At 39.7% G+C, this 13,964-nt stretch overlaps 1 protein-coding gene across 1 annotated transcript in view; it reads right to left on the bottom strand.

The window, feature by feature from the left end:
• The window catches only part of PSMB3 (proteasome 20S subunit beta 3), a 90,628-nt gene that overhangs the window by 63,211 nt on the left and 13,453 nt on the right, over nt 1-13,964 (bottom strand). The window lies entirely within an intron of this gene.

Here is a 13,964-nt window from a genome sequence, read left to right as displayed (position 1 = left end):
CTAACGTTCATCATATTTTTTTTTAAAATATATAATGTTTTTTTCAATTATGTCTAAAGGTGCAATAAAGAGTTCACAAAGAAAAAAATTAATTTTCTGATTATTTGATTGGTCGGGGCTTTACAGGGTTAAATTTCCTTAAAAGCACACACTGACAAAGATTTACAAAGAGTTGGCATAAAGAAAGATGCAAAAGTCAGCAACTAGGCTTTAAAAAAAAAAAAAAAAGTAAATTTGAGGGGGCGGAGCTTGCAGCCCGACATGGCGGACGCATTAGTGTGAGCTCTGTGTTGAATCAGGCTGACCTGGTATAAAAAGGAGAGCTTTGTAGAGAAATATAGCTGCCAAAGCTGGAAATGAGCCATTGCTTGCCTGTGTACTCGTGGATCAGGTATTTTGGAGGTGACTCACACCGGAACGTAGCACGCTGGAGCCAGCTGTTAACTGCACCACCACGGCCTCTGCATGTTGGATCCGGAGCTGGGAGGTAAATGAGGCGTGGAATATAACACACAACACCCAATGCACATGGCCATATGTTTAAAAGGTGACTTGCACCCCAGAAATATGTACCGCATCTAAGCTACTTTTAAGAACGGATATAGCACCTGATACGTCATTAGGGCCTAGTTTGTAGCAGGTCTGATTAAATTGCAACCGTGTGGTGAACCTCTCCTAAGCAGTCTCCACATGTCACCTGCTTGGAATGTTTGAACACCCTTCTATACACTTAAAGGGGCCACTGTGTATGCTATACGGCTGTGATAGTTGTTAAGGGGGTCAAATCCGTAGGCAGCCATACTCTCAGGACTATAATCATATAAAATTTATACAACTAACTGCTCTGACAGGCATACCTATTTACAGTGCACCACTTGTGAGCAACTAATCTTTTATCTACATTTATAGTTTGGCCCGGCTCGAGAGGGATACACCTTTTGAACCACTTTATTAAGCTGTATAAGAAATGTGAAGCTAGCACATAAGCTACAGGGGTACTCTTGTATAAAGCCTGCTAAGAGACTTATGATATACGCAGTTCCCCTCTTGGATGACTTTCACAGGCATCATGTCGGCAAGAAAAACTGCAAAGGTATTGCAGGGTCTAAGGGCCCTAGGAACCCAAGGAATCACAACGGGATGAAATACTTTTTTAAACCTCTTGAGGCTACACCTTCATTATCAGCGGACACACCAGATAATGCTAGTGACTCGGATGAGTCTGTCCACTCGTTTGCATCAACAGAACAAGCTAGACCCCTTACAAGGGCGGATCTACAATTCCCTTCCCACTAAGGAAGACTTCGCCACCTTACTAAACGCAGGTCACTCAGCTAATTAAAGACGGCTTTAAAGAGGTTAGGAAGGATATCAACGACCTGGGGGGATAGAGTGGAGTTCTTGGAGGAGGGCTCAGATCACGTTCACAATGAATTTGAATTGGTCTCGAGACAGGCGTACCAACAACATGTTACTATTGAAAACCTACAAGTCCATGTCGAGGACCTCGATAATAGGGGACGGAGGCAGAACCTTAGGCTCAGGGGTGTCCGAGACTATCCAAGCACAACATTTGGTTGATTATCCTTAAAGACTGTTTCGTTTCCTTACAGATATGGCAGAAGAAAATCTTATACCTCTAGACCAAGCCCATAGGGCACTTCGTCCTCCACCGAGAAACTCTGACCCTCCAATGTACATAGTTTTGTAATTCCAACTGTACAAAGACAAAGACCTAATTTTCAATGCTGCAAGGAAGAAACAGCATATTGTATTTGAAGACGCCCAGCTTCAGATCTTTGCAGATGTCAGCCCTCTCACGCTAGCAAAGCTGCAAGAGGTTAGATTTCTAACCCAACATCTACAAACCCTGAAAATACCTTACCGGTGGGGTTTTCCCTTTTGCCCGAGTGATCAGGGGATCACAAACGACGACCTACAGATCACTGGAGGACTTGGAGCCGTTTTGCAAGCAATTAAACATCGCTTTACCTACTCCTCCTAAACTGACTGACTCAGGCCAAGACCAGAATGACCAACATGGGCCTGGTCCAAAGTCTCAGAGGCCGGAGTGGACCAGGGTCAATAGGAAAAGATCAAGGGCACCCGCAGACTCTTCAGGACAACCATCTTCCATGAAGCCACCTCCCTGAGCTCTCGCTAAGTATTTGTGTTGGTGCAGATGTTATGTTTTTGTTTCCCACTAGTGCTCTCTAGGTCGACTTACACCTGGTTAATCCAATATTGACTGGACAGAAGTGGGATGCCACTCTTATGATTAGTGCCGATTTCAGGCCTCAAGTTGATCAAGAGGACATGCCAAAGCAAAGTCTTATGTGCGTGTTTTTTTTCTAGTGAATAGCTCCCCCCGCTCTAACGAAAAGTTTGACTCATTACTGTTGGTTTATAAGGATAGTCATTATAATGTTCAAATACGAAGTTTGTATGATATATTGTGTACAGGCTTAGCCTGTATTCTTCCTTTATTTTGCAAGGTGCTAGGTTAATATCACACGGTGGATTAACTGCCACCCAATTGGCTCTCAGCCATGCTCTCTAGTATGTACGAATGTTATAAATAACATTTTATAGGTCAGCCCTGACCCTCAGTTCTTATTTAAGGAGTTATTTTCTTTTTTGTAACTCCCCTGTTAGGTAGCTAGCTAGTATTGTTATAGATTATGATATTTACTGTTCATTATTTCACATTTTGTGTTTTAATTTTTTGTACCCCATTCCTTCCCTTTTCTCCCTTCAATCCCAGTGCTCTTCACTTGTCTCCTATTGCTTCGGGTCATCAACTTAAACTGTAAGTACCTTGGCACACACTATGCTAGAAGATATTGCATTCGGGGGGCGCTCACATTATACATAGAAAGTAATCAGCTAGATATAAATGGCGTAAGTACCTCCCATGGCTCTGCTTAATGTGACAATAGTCTCTCAAAATGTAAAGGGCCTTAACTCGCCCACTAAAATATCCATTGCTCTGAATTGGTTCCGCAGATGGGGGGCAACAGTTTTCATGCAGTAAAAACATTTTTGCAGGGAGGCCGCACCCGCTTGCTCCTCTGGCACTTACTCCCTGGGGTACTTTTCGCATAATACCCATAAGAGAAACGGGGTTGTATTCTTTTCAATAGGAGGGTACCGTTTCGATTACTGGCTAAACATCAGGATGAGGAGGGTTGATTCCTTATTCTTACAGGCCTCCTTTATAACCAACACATTACTCTTGCCAATATATATGCTCCAAATAGATGCCAGTCTTGATTCTTTAGGAAAACACTAGACACACTCACAACAATGTCTAGGGGGGGGGGGAGTAGTTATCTGTGCAGGGGACTTCAACATAGCACTTTCACCCCTTATGGACTGCTCTCTTGGGCGTAGTGTGATTCACATGTCGGCTCTGCAAGCCATCAACTTAAAAATAAAAAAAAAACAATCTTTGGTTGATGTGTGGCGAATGCAACACTCTCGCGCAAGGGAGTACTACTTTTATTCCCGTCCGAATAGGACATTCTCTAGGATTGACTACATTCTCTTAGATCAGCTTAGCTTACAACTGGGAAAACTCCACTATGATCTCGCCAACCCCCTGGTCAGACCATTCTATGATCGTATTAGATATAACCTGGCCCACGGCCCTTCTCTCACAGTATTGTTGAAGATTGGATGAGACATTATTTAGAGACCCTGACTTACAGGCTAAAATATCTCGGGAGCTAACTGAATATTTTGCAATCAACGCTCCCCCCGAGTGTGGTGTTGGACGCCCATAAGGTGGTGTTTAGGGGTTCCTTCCTTAAGCAAAAAGCACTATTTCTCAGACATAAAAGGCGAGATTATACTGAACTGAACCAAAAGTTAAGCGAATTATAAAGGGCACATTTCCAGAATCCCCTTGACTCTACTATACACCAGGACCTGACTGATGCTAGATCTAGCTTCAAATCATTCCTCCAGAAGGAAGCACACAGACAGGCTTTCCTGTTGAAAAAGAAAACAAACAAAAAACAACTTACTTTTCAGAAGGGAATAGGGCAGGTAGATTGCTGGTGAGCGCCCTTAAACAGAGAACCCTTAATACCTTTATTCATAAAATTCACTCTAAGGACCAGATAGAAGTACAGGATAGTAAGACAATTGCCTCTGTGTTCCATCATTATTACAGTAACCAATATAACCTGCCACCAATCGACTCACCTGAAAAAAAATCACCGAAATGGATCATTACATCAAGGAAGCAGACTTGCCAATTCTTACAGGGGAAGAAGCTTACCTCTTGGAAGACCCTATGTCCTCATTAGAAATTATGCAAGCCATAGATTCCCTACCATCACAAAAGAGTCCAGGGCCCGACGGCTTCTCTAATATATACTACAAGACTTTTAAGCATATACTCACTCCACACCTTCACAAACTCTATAACTCAATTGATGAGAACGGGGCCTTTTCGCAAGACATGTTATCTGCACATATTACTGTAATACATAAATTAGGCAAATCACCCTTAGAACCCGGCAATTATCGGCCCATTTCCCTAATTAATACGGATGTGAAGATTTTTGCCAAAATAATCACTAACAGAATTAGCAAGTATTTACCCCAGTTGGTCCACGTAGACCAAGCAGGCTTTGTTCCGCGTCGGGAGGCCAGAGACAACACAATCAGAACTTTACACTTGATTGATCATGTCACCACTGTTAAATTGGAGACGGTCCTGATCTCAACCGACGCGGAGAAACCCTTTGATAGGCTTAATTGGGTCTACCCATTATCCACGCTAAAAGGATTTGAAGATGATTAATAGAATTCTTAGCTTATATCATAATCCTAGCACCAAGATAAAAGTAAATGGCATACTGTCAGTCTCTCTTCCAATACACAATGGTAGCCGCCAGGGGTGTCCCCTCTCTCCACGATGGCGATAGAGCCTCTGGCGGCTCATATCTGGCTTAATGATATTAAGGGACTACCTATAGGTCCTAATGATTATAATGTGAGTTTATATGCTAACAACGTGCTATTGACTATTACAGACCCTGAAAGATCTCTCCTGGCTGTTATGAATGAATTTAAGCACTTGGGAGAACTATTAATAACCAAAAATATAATGTCTTGAATATTAACATGAACCCCCGCACGTTCCATGAACTAGCTCGAATTTGCCCATACCAGCTAATTGAAGACCAAATCAAATACTTAGGGGTAAACATAACTCCACAAATCTCTTCGCTCTTCAGGGCCAAATTTACCCCACTTGTCCAAAACTTTTTGAAAGACTGCCAAATATGGCAACATAAACCCTTCTCTTGGAGGGGTAGGAATCAAGTGGTCAAGATGACAGTCCTACCTCGCATTTCATATTTTTTGCAAACTGTTCCTATTCGGCTTCCCCCTAGTTTTTTTGCGCAAATTCAATCTACCTTGAGTGGATTTATTGGGGGGGGGGGGGGGGAACCAAGGGTAGCACGGCAAGCTATTTTCAGATCTAGGCGACGGGGGGGTCCACATATTCTTCGCTACTATCAAGCAATTGTGCTACAAAGAATTATACAGTGGCACACTGAACAGCAACACAAAGCCTGGGTTCCGCTAGATACCCATATTTTGAAAATACCCCAAGTCTGGCCCCTATGTTGGTTGCCAAATAAATTCAGGCCTCTTATAACTAAAACTTCCCCCCTCTATGGACATATCTTCTTTATGGGATAACATAATTAAAACGATTGTGGGCATATCGTCTATTCATTCCCCTATGTCCCCAATCTTCCAAAATATAGAACTTCCATCTAGCATACACCTTACGTCAGGCAAAACAATTTTTAATCAATTTTGTGTCACAAGGGAAGTTTAAAGGGACAGTCAAGTCCAAAAAAAACTTTCATGATTTAAATAGGGAATGTAATTTTAAACAACTTTCCAATTTACTTTTATCACCAATTTTGCTTTGTTCTCTTGGTATTCTTAGTTGAAAGAAAGTGTATTTCTATAACAGTGTTGGTTATGCAAAACTGGGGAATGGGTAATAAAGGGATTATCTTTCTTTTTAAACAACAAAAATTCTGGTGTTGACTGTCCCTTTAAGCCTAGGCAATACTTAATAGATATATTAGAGGGCACGTTTTTAAATAGCTAAAGTACTCACAACTACAACATTTGCTATGCACATCTCCACACAAACCTATGCTACTACGACCACTTACTCCCTTTGAGAGGATGTGTAGGGCCGACACTTCTGGGAAAGGAACTCTGACCACATCGAGGCGTATTCTAGATGATTGTATACACAAACCATTACCAAGCTTTACTCAGTCCTGGCAAGATGAGTTAAACGTAGAACTTACCCTAGACGAGTGGCATAAATTTTTCGATTTTACCAGTAGATCTTCTACATCTACCCAAATTCTTGAACTGAATTACAAGGTCCTATCAAGGTGGTACCTAACCCCCCGGTCAGGCTACAAGTGGGGCTGTGGGGACAACGGTACTCTGTCACATATATGGTGGTCGTACCCCCGTCTGCGCCCATTTTGGGATCTAATTAATAAAGCTATCCAACCATTAGTGGACTCTGGGTTTGTGATATACCTTTAAGGTATATCCCGCCTACCTTTCCTTCACCCTATATCAGGCACACCTGAACCATCATTCCTTGCCTGAAAATTGTTTTCTCTTTGCAGCTTATCTGATCGCATCCTACTGCTGTGATTCTACTTTTGATAATATCTAACTTGCCTCAATTTCTTTCTCTCTGAACAGGAGTAGTAAGCTAGGATATTTTGTTGTACACTTTACTTTCAAAGTTATTTTCTCATTCTACCGGAATTCTAATTTTTCTTCAATCCGAATCAAGGAGCACCGGATCTACTTGCAGCGTTCCGGAAGCCGCACTCACACTAACGCTGTATACCGGGCACAGAGGTAAAACCGCTCTCTTCAAACTTAAGGTAATATTTAATCCATTTACAAAGGATCTGTTCTTACCTTGTCACTCTCTGGAAAACATCCGCATTACCTTGCTGAATCTACCGGTTACTACCATAGTCTGTCTGTGCTGTATATATTTTATGTATGAGTGTGTGAGTGCGTGAAGTCATTTCTGAGAATTGCTACAACAAGAATCAACTACTGATGCTTTCACAAAGTGTATCAAAATACACATTACCTCTATCATTATTCTGAACTGTTTGCTTTATGTTCCTTACTTATATTGCAACAATTGTTTCTACTCAAATATTCCTTGCTTCTGTTTGGCATCTACGAAGTTTTCTATCAGTAAAAGTCTCACCAATGATCTAACAGGTAGTTTAAATCATACTGCCTGTTTTATTCATTAAAAGAGAAACAAACCCTTAATTTAAGAACACTGCATAAGTTCCTGCATAAAACAGGACATCACATAATTTTCAGGCCACAGTGTTCTAAGGGTTTGTTACTGGTAAACAAAACTTTATTATCATGGATGCAAATGAAATTAAAACTGAGTTCTCTAACATACAAAGAAAATTAGATTATCTTGCACAAGGTTTAACAGAAGTACAAGCAGATAATACCGCATTAAAAGCTATTGTTAAGGAATATATGACTCATAAAAGTACTGATGTACCGGAACCCCATATTCAATACCCTCAACCTTTCACTGGTAAAAGACATGAATTCAGGGATTTCAAGACTGCTTGTAAACTTCTTTTTACCATGAGACCCCGCACATATTATTCAGACCGCATCAGGGTTTGCACCACTATTTCATTTCTACAGGGAGAGCCTAGAACCTGGGCTAACAGGTTTTATGAAAATAATGACCCAATTTTGGATTCACTACAGGATTTCTTCCAAGCTATGTCTAATTTATATGAAGACACAGATACACAAATCACTGCAGAATCTAAACTACGCGCACTCAAACAGGGTAAGCGCACGGTGGAGGAGTACACAACTGAATTTCAAATGTGGGCAACAGACTCACTATGGAACCAAGTTAGCCTTAAGAATCAGTTTAGGCTGGGCCTATCTGAAAACCTTAAGGATGAACTGTCTCGCCAGGAAATGCCTGATACTCTTCCAGCACTTATAAAATTAAGTACATCCATAGATAGAAGACTCAGGGAACGGCGAGCAGAGAGATTCACTTCAGACACAATACCCAGGCGCCAGGTTACCTATCCTACAACATCTGAGAAACATCAAGGTAGTATAACCCCTATGGAGATAGGCACTATCAAGGGGCCACTAAGTAATGAGGAAAAAATGAGAAGAAGATTAGAAAACTTATGTTTATACTGTGGACAAAAGGAACATAACGTCTCAAGCTGTCCTTCATTACAAAGACAAAAGAAGGGTAAGAAAACAGGTTATCAAAACATATATCATATCTCAGATACAATGCAATTGACTTTACCTCTCTCTTTGCAGTGGGATCAGGAAAATATACACTCCAAGGCATTGATTGACTCAGGTGCATCTGGGAACTACATTGATTCTGTATATATTGTAAATAATAAAATTCCTCTGGTTTGCAAGCAGAACCCTGTGTTTGTTAAATCAATTGATGGTACTTTAATAAATAAGGGACCCATTACACACCAAACAATACCTTTGCTTACAATGATAAACAATGGGCACACAGAATATATTACATTTGATGTGATCCCCATATCACTACATACTATTATTTTAGGATATAGTTGGCTGCAAAAACATAATCCCAAATAGATTGGGAACATTCAAAACTTACACTAGACTCAACATATTGCCTAAACACCTGTTACCCTCATAGTATTTTATCATCATCTGAGACAGGGATACCAGGGATATATCAGGATTTGGCAGAGGTCTTCAATTTGAAAGAAGCAGAGAATTTACCACCCCACAGAAGCTTCGATTGCCCTATAGATATAATTCCAGGGTCACCAATACCACATGGGAAGATCTATCCTTTATCACAAGATGAGTTAGTGTATTTAAGGTCCTATTTGGATGACAACCTGAGAAAGGGATTCATATCTCACTCCACATCCCCTGCTGCAGCAGGCATGTTTTTGGTAAAAAACAAAGATGGCACTCTAAGGCCTATAATTGATTACAGGGCTTTAAACTCCATAACCATAAAAAACAGGTATCCATTACCACTAATACCAGAGATAATAGAACGGTTAAAAGGAGCACAAATATTTACTAAATTAGATTTAAAAGGGGCATATAACCTTATCAGAATGAAGAAAGGTGACGAATGGCAGACCGCTTTTCGGACTCGATATGGGTTATACCAATACAACGTAATGCCTTTTGGATTGAGCAATGCTCCAGCCACTTTCCAACACTTTATTAATGAAATCTTCTGAGATCTAATGGATATTTGTGTTATAGTGTATTTAGATGACATTCTAATTTATTCCAAGACAGAACAGGAACACGAAAGACATGTACGTTGGGTCTTAATGCGATTGAAGGAACACAAGTTATATGCCAAACATGAAAAGTGTTTATTTTATGTGAACAAAATCAAATTCCTGGGATACATAATAACTCCTAACAGGATCCAAATGGATCCAGATAAAGTTTCATCTGTACTAGAATGGCCTACACCAAAATCAGTTCGCGCACTACAACGTTTTATTGGCTTTGCCAATTACTATCGGAAGTTTATAAAAAACTTTTCTGATATAGTAAAGCCCTTAACTCAGTTGACTAGTAAGAAACAAAGATATAAATGGACCGAACAGGCCCAATTAGCTTTTGACTACTTAAAGGGGCAATTTTCTAAAGCCCCCATTTTACACATGCCCGATCCTGAGCTGCAATATGTGTTAGAGGTAGATGCCTCAAGTTCAGGTATAGGAGCAGTTCTATCTCAACAAGTAGACAACAAATCAGAATTATTTCCTGTAGCTTATTATTCAAGAAGATTCACACCTGCAGAAAATAATTATAGTATAGGAGATAAAGAACTCCTTGCTATCAAAGTAACCCTCGAACAATGGAGGCACTTACTGGAAGGTACACAAAAACCATTTAAAATCTTCACAGATCATAAGAATCTGGAATATTTGAAGAAAAGTAAAACTCTAACTTCCAGACAAGTAAGATGGTCTTTATTCTTAGATAGGTTCAATTTCTTGATCACTTACCGACCAGGAAGTCTGAATACCAAGGCTGATGCATTATCCAGAGTACAGGAAATGACACCTCAAGAGACCATGACTCCAATAGTACCAATCGAAAAATTTATTGGAGCCCTAACACCTCTAGAGGAAGAGATTAAAAGGGCACAAGAAGAAGAAACCAATACACCTAAATCCTGTCACAAAAACTTAAATACTGGTTTAATAAACCATAAAAATCAATTGTATATACCCAGTTCATTAAGAAAACAAATATTGAAACACACTCATGACGAACCTTTATCCGGTCATACCGGAATACAAAAAACCATTGAAAAAACAAGAAGACACTTTTGGTGGCCCCAAATGAATCAAACCATTCAAGATTATGTCAATTCCTGTGACATTTGTGCTAGAAATAAAATAGATCATAAAGGGCCCATCGGATTGTTGACCCCATTGCCAGTTCCGGATAAACCCTGGTCCATGATCTCGATGGACTTTATTGTAGAGCTACCAAAATCAAGGAACTTTAACACTATATTAGTTGTCATAGATCATCTAACAAAGTTGGGACATTTTATACCCCTAAAAAGGTTACCTTCAGCTTTTACTACAGCTAATGTTTTTCTTAACCACATAGTGAAACTTCATGGACTACCCACTGATATTCTAACAGATAGAGGTACACAATTCACCTCATCTTTTTGGAGATCATTATGCAAATTATTAAAAATTACACCAAGATACTCAACAGCTTTCCATCCCCAAACCAATGGGATGACTGAGAAATTAAACCAAACATTAGAACAATATCTTCGTTGTTACATTTCTCATTTGCAAGATGATTGGATAGATTATTTATCAATGGCGGAATTCTCTTACAACAATTCAGTATCATCCTCAACAAAAATGACACCTTTCTATGTAACTTATGGCTATCATCCGACAACTTTGACACTATCTAAAACTGACGTAAACTCACCAGCTGCTAAAGACTATTCTTTACAACTAGAAGCAAGACTAGCCCTAGTCAAAAAACATTTATCTGACGCAAAGAATTACCAGAAAGCTTATTATGATAAACGTCACAGACCCAGTCCAGTCTATAAAGTGGGTGACAAAGTGTTACTATCTGTAAAGAATCTAAAACTTCATGTACCCTCTAAGAAATTGGCAAACCAATACATTGGACCTTTTGTAATCAATAAAATTTTGAACCCTATGACAGTATGTTTAACTCTTCCTGCAGCTTATAGGATTCATCCCACTATACATGTATCTCTGATTAAACCTTATACTTCTACTGTACAATCCAGTCTTCAGACTCCAACTGCGTTACAAATAGATGACCATGATGAATTTGAGGTGGAACATATTCTAGATTCTAGGATCAAGAATCATCACTTAGAGTACTTGTTGAAATGGAAAGGTTTTGGTCCTGAGGACAATTCTTGGCATCGTAGCACTGACATTTCTGCTCCCCGTCTAATTAGATCTTTTCATCGCAGGTATCCTTTGAAGCCATCCCTCTCGTCAATTGGGGGACCCCTTAGCGGGGGGAGTGTGTGATATACCTTTAAGGTATATCCCGCCTACCTTTCCTTCACCCTATATCAGGCACACCTGAACCATCATTCCTTGCCTGAAAATTGTTTTCTCTTTGCAGCTTATCTGATCGCATCCTACTGCTGTGATTCTACTTTTGATAATATCTAACTTGCCTCAATTTCTTTCTCTCTGAACAGGAGTAGTAAGCTAGGATATTTTGTTGTACACTTTACTTTCAAAGTTATTTTCTCATTCTACCGGAATTCTAATTTTTCTTCAATCCGAATCAAGGAGCACCGGATCTACTTGCAGCGTTCCGGAAGCCGCACTCACACTAACGCTGTATACCGGTCACAGAGGTAAAACCGCTCTATTCAAACTTAAGGTAATATTTAATCCATTTACAAAGGATCTGTTCTTACCTTGTCACTCTCTGGAAAACATCCGCATTACCTTGCTGAATCTACCGGTTACTACCATAGTCTGTCTGTGCTGTATATATTTTATGTATGAGTGAATTGCTACAACAAGAATCAACTACTGATGCTTTCACAAAGTGTATCAAAATACACATTACCTCTATCATTATTCTGAACTGTTTGCTTTATGTTCCTTACTTATATTGCAACAATTGTTTCTACTCAAATATTCCTTGCTTCTGTTTGGCATCTACGAAGTTTTCTATCAGTAAAAGTCTCACCAATGATCTAACAGGTAGTTTAAATCATACTGCCTGTTTTATTCATTAAAAGAGCAACAAACCCTTAATTTAAGAACACTGCATAAGTTCCTGCATAAAACAGGACATCACAGGGTTTCATTTATGCTGTATGGACTATACTTTTTAATGACACCTCTAAAATTAAGTGTAGTTTACGACGATCCCTGATACTAAAGTCCCTAATAGCAAGAAATTGGAAAAACACTATAGTACCATCCCTCATGGAGTGGAAAGAGAACACAGGAATTGTTACATCTAAAAGAATACTCTTATTTTAAGCGGAATAAGCAGGGAGTATTCCTAAATATTAAATTCTACTGGGACTCACTACAATCACACTGGCAACAGAGTAGTTAAGCTATGGGGTCCTTATCACAAAGTATAGCCGAGCAATGAGACCTTCCCCCCTTCTTCACTCCCTTCCTTTGTCCCCGCTGTCTATCGTTTAGACTCATTCATCTAAGTCAAGACAAGGTTTGGTTGCCGTTACTTTAACGACCAACAGGCTACAATTAAGACATGTGTGCCATTTTTTTTTTAAAGAGCATACCTAGGTAGGATCAAAAGCAGCAATGCACTGCTGCAATCTAGCTGGTGATTGGAGGCTGCACATATTTTCTTAGGCTTTCCAGGTGTGTCAGCTAGTTTCCAACAAAGCATTCTTCTTCCACAGCCTTCTCTTCAACAAAGGATACCAAAAGAACAAAGCAAAGTTAATAGAAGTAAATTGAAAAGTTGTTTAAAATGTGCACACACTGAATTGTGAAAGTTTCATTTTAACTATCTATTTTAAGCTTCAGGAGCCCAATTGCCTTCCTTGCTTGATAAAGTGAGATGAAACCGCAAATATTCAACTGGAAGTCATACTTTTTTGCAGACATACAACCTTTAAAACGTCTGTGTGAAATCAGCCATAATCTGTTAGTGGGACAATAAATACAGATGTGTAGATATTTAACCCCACTAATAGTGTAAAGATGTTTCTCATTCACTAGTTTACATACATATTAGCTCTACCAGGAATGAACAACAGTTCAGTAGCTTGTCTATGGCGAGTTACACCTGGGAGAAGCCTTATTTAGTCCATTGTGCTTTTCATAGAGGAGAACTTTCCTGAAGTATATCAGTCTGATCCTGTATAACATGGTCAGTCCAGCCCCAAAATACCAGTTAAATCCCCTCTGAACAAGGAACATGGAAACCCCAGACAATTGTTTCAGCCTTCTTTGGGCCTCGTCAGTGAGGTGCAGCCATATCCCTCAAAGCACATTAGGCAGGAAGTCCAAGTCTAGTTTCCCCATCACCCTTTGGAAGTCTTCCCCAAGGTTATTATTCAAATACAGTCACTAAAATATTAGGACAAAAGAAGGAAAGACAAATCTTGAGAGACATGAAACGCAAAGACTACCGGCTTTAGCCAGGGAACCACCTTATCACCATGAAAGACCAAGGGAGATAGGATGTACTTGCAGGATAAGCTACAGTGGAAACACCAAAAGGTGTTGTCACTTTGTTCTGCACTGAAGAAACATCAACAAATATTTTCAAAGATATAAAAATTAAAAAATAAAAATAGTATAAAC

Source organism: Bombina bombina, chromosome 1 (genome assembly GCF_027579735.1).
Source record: "Bombina bombina isolate aBomBom1 chromosome 1, aBomBom1.pri, whole genome shotgun sequence".
Classification (NCBI taxonomy): Eukaryota; Metazoa; Chordata; class Amphibia; order Anura; family Bombinatoridae; genus Bombina; species Bombina bombina.
This window is presented reverse-complemented; position numbering and strand designations above follow the sequence as displayed.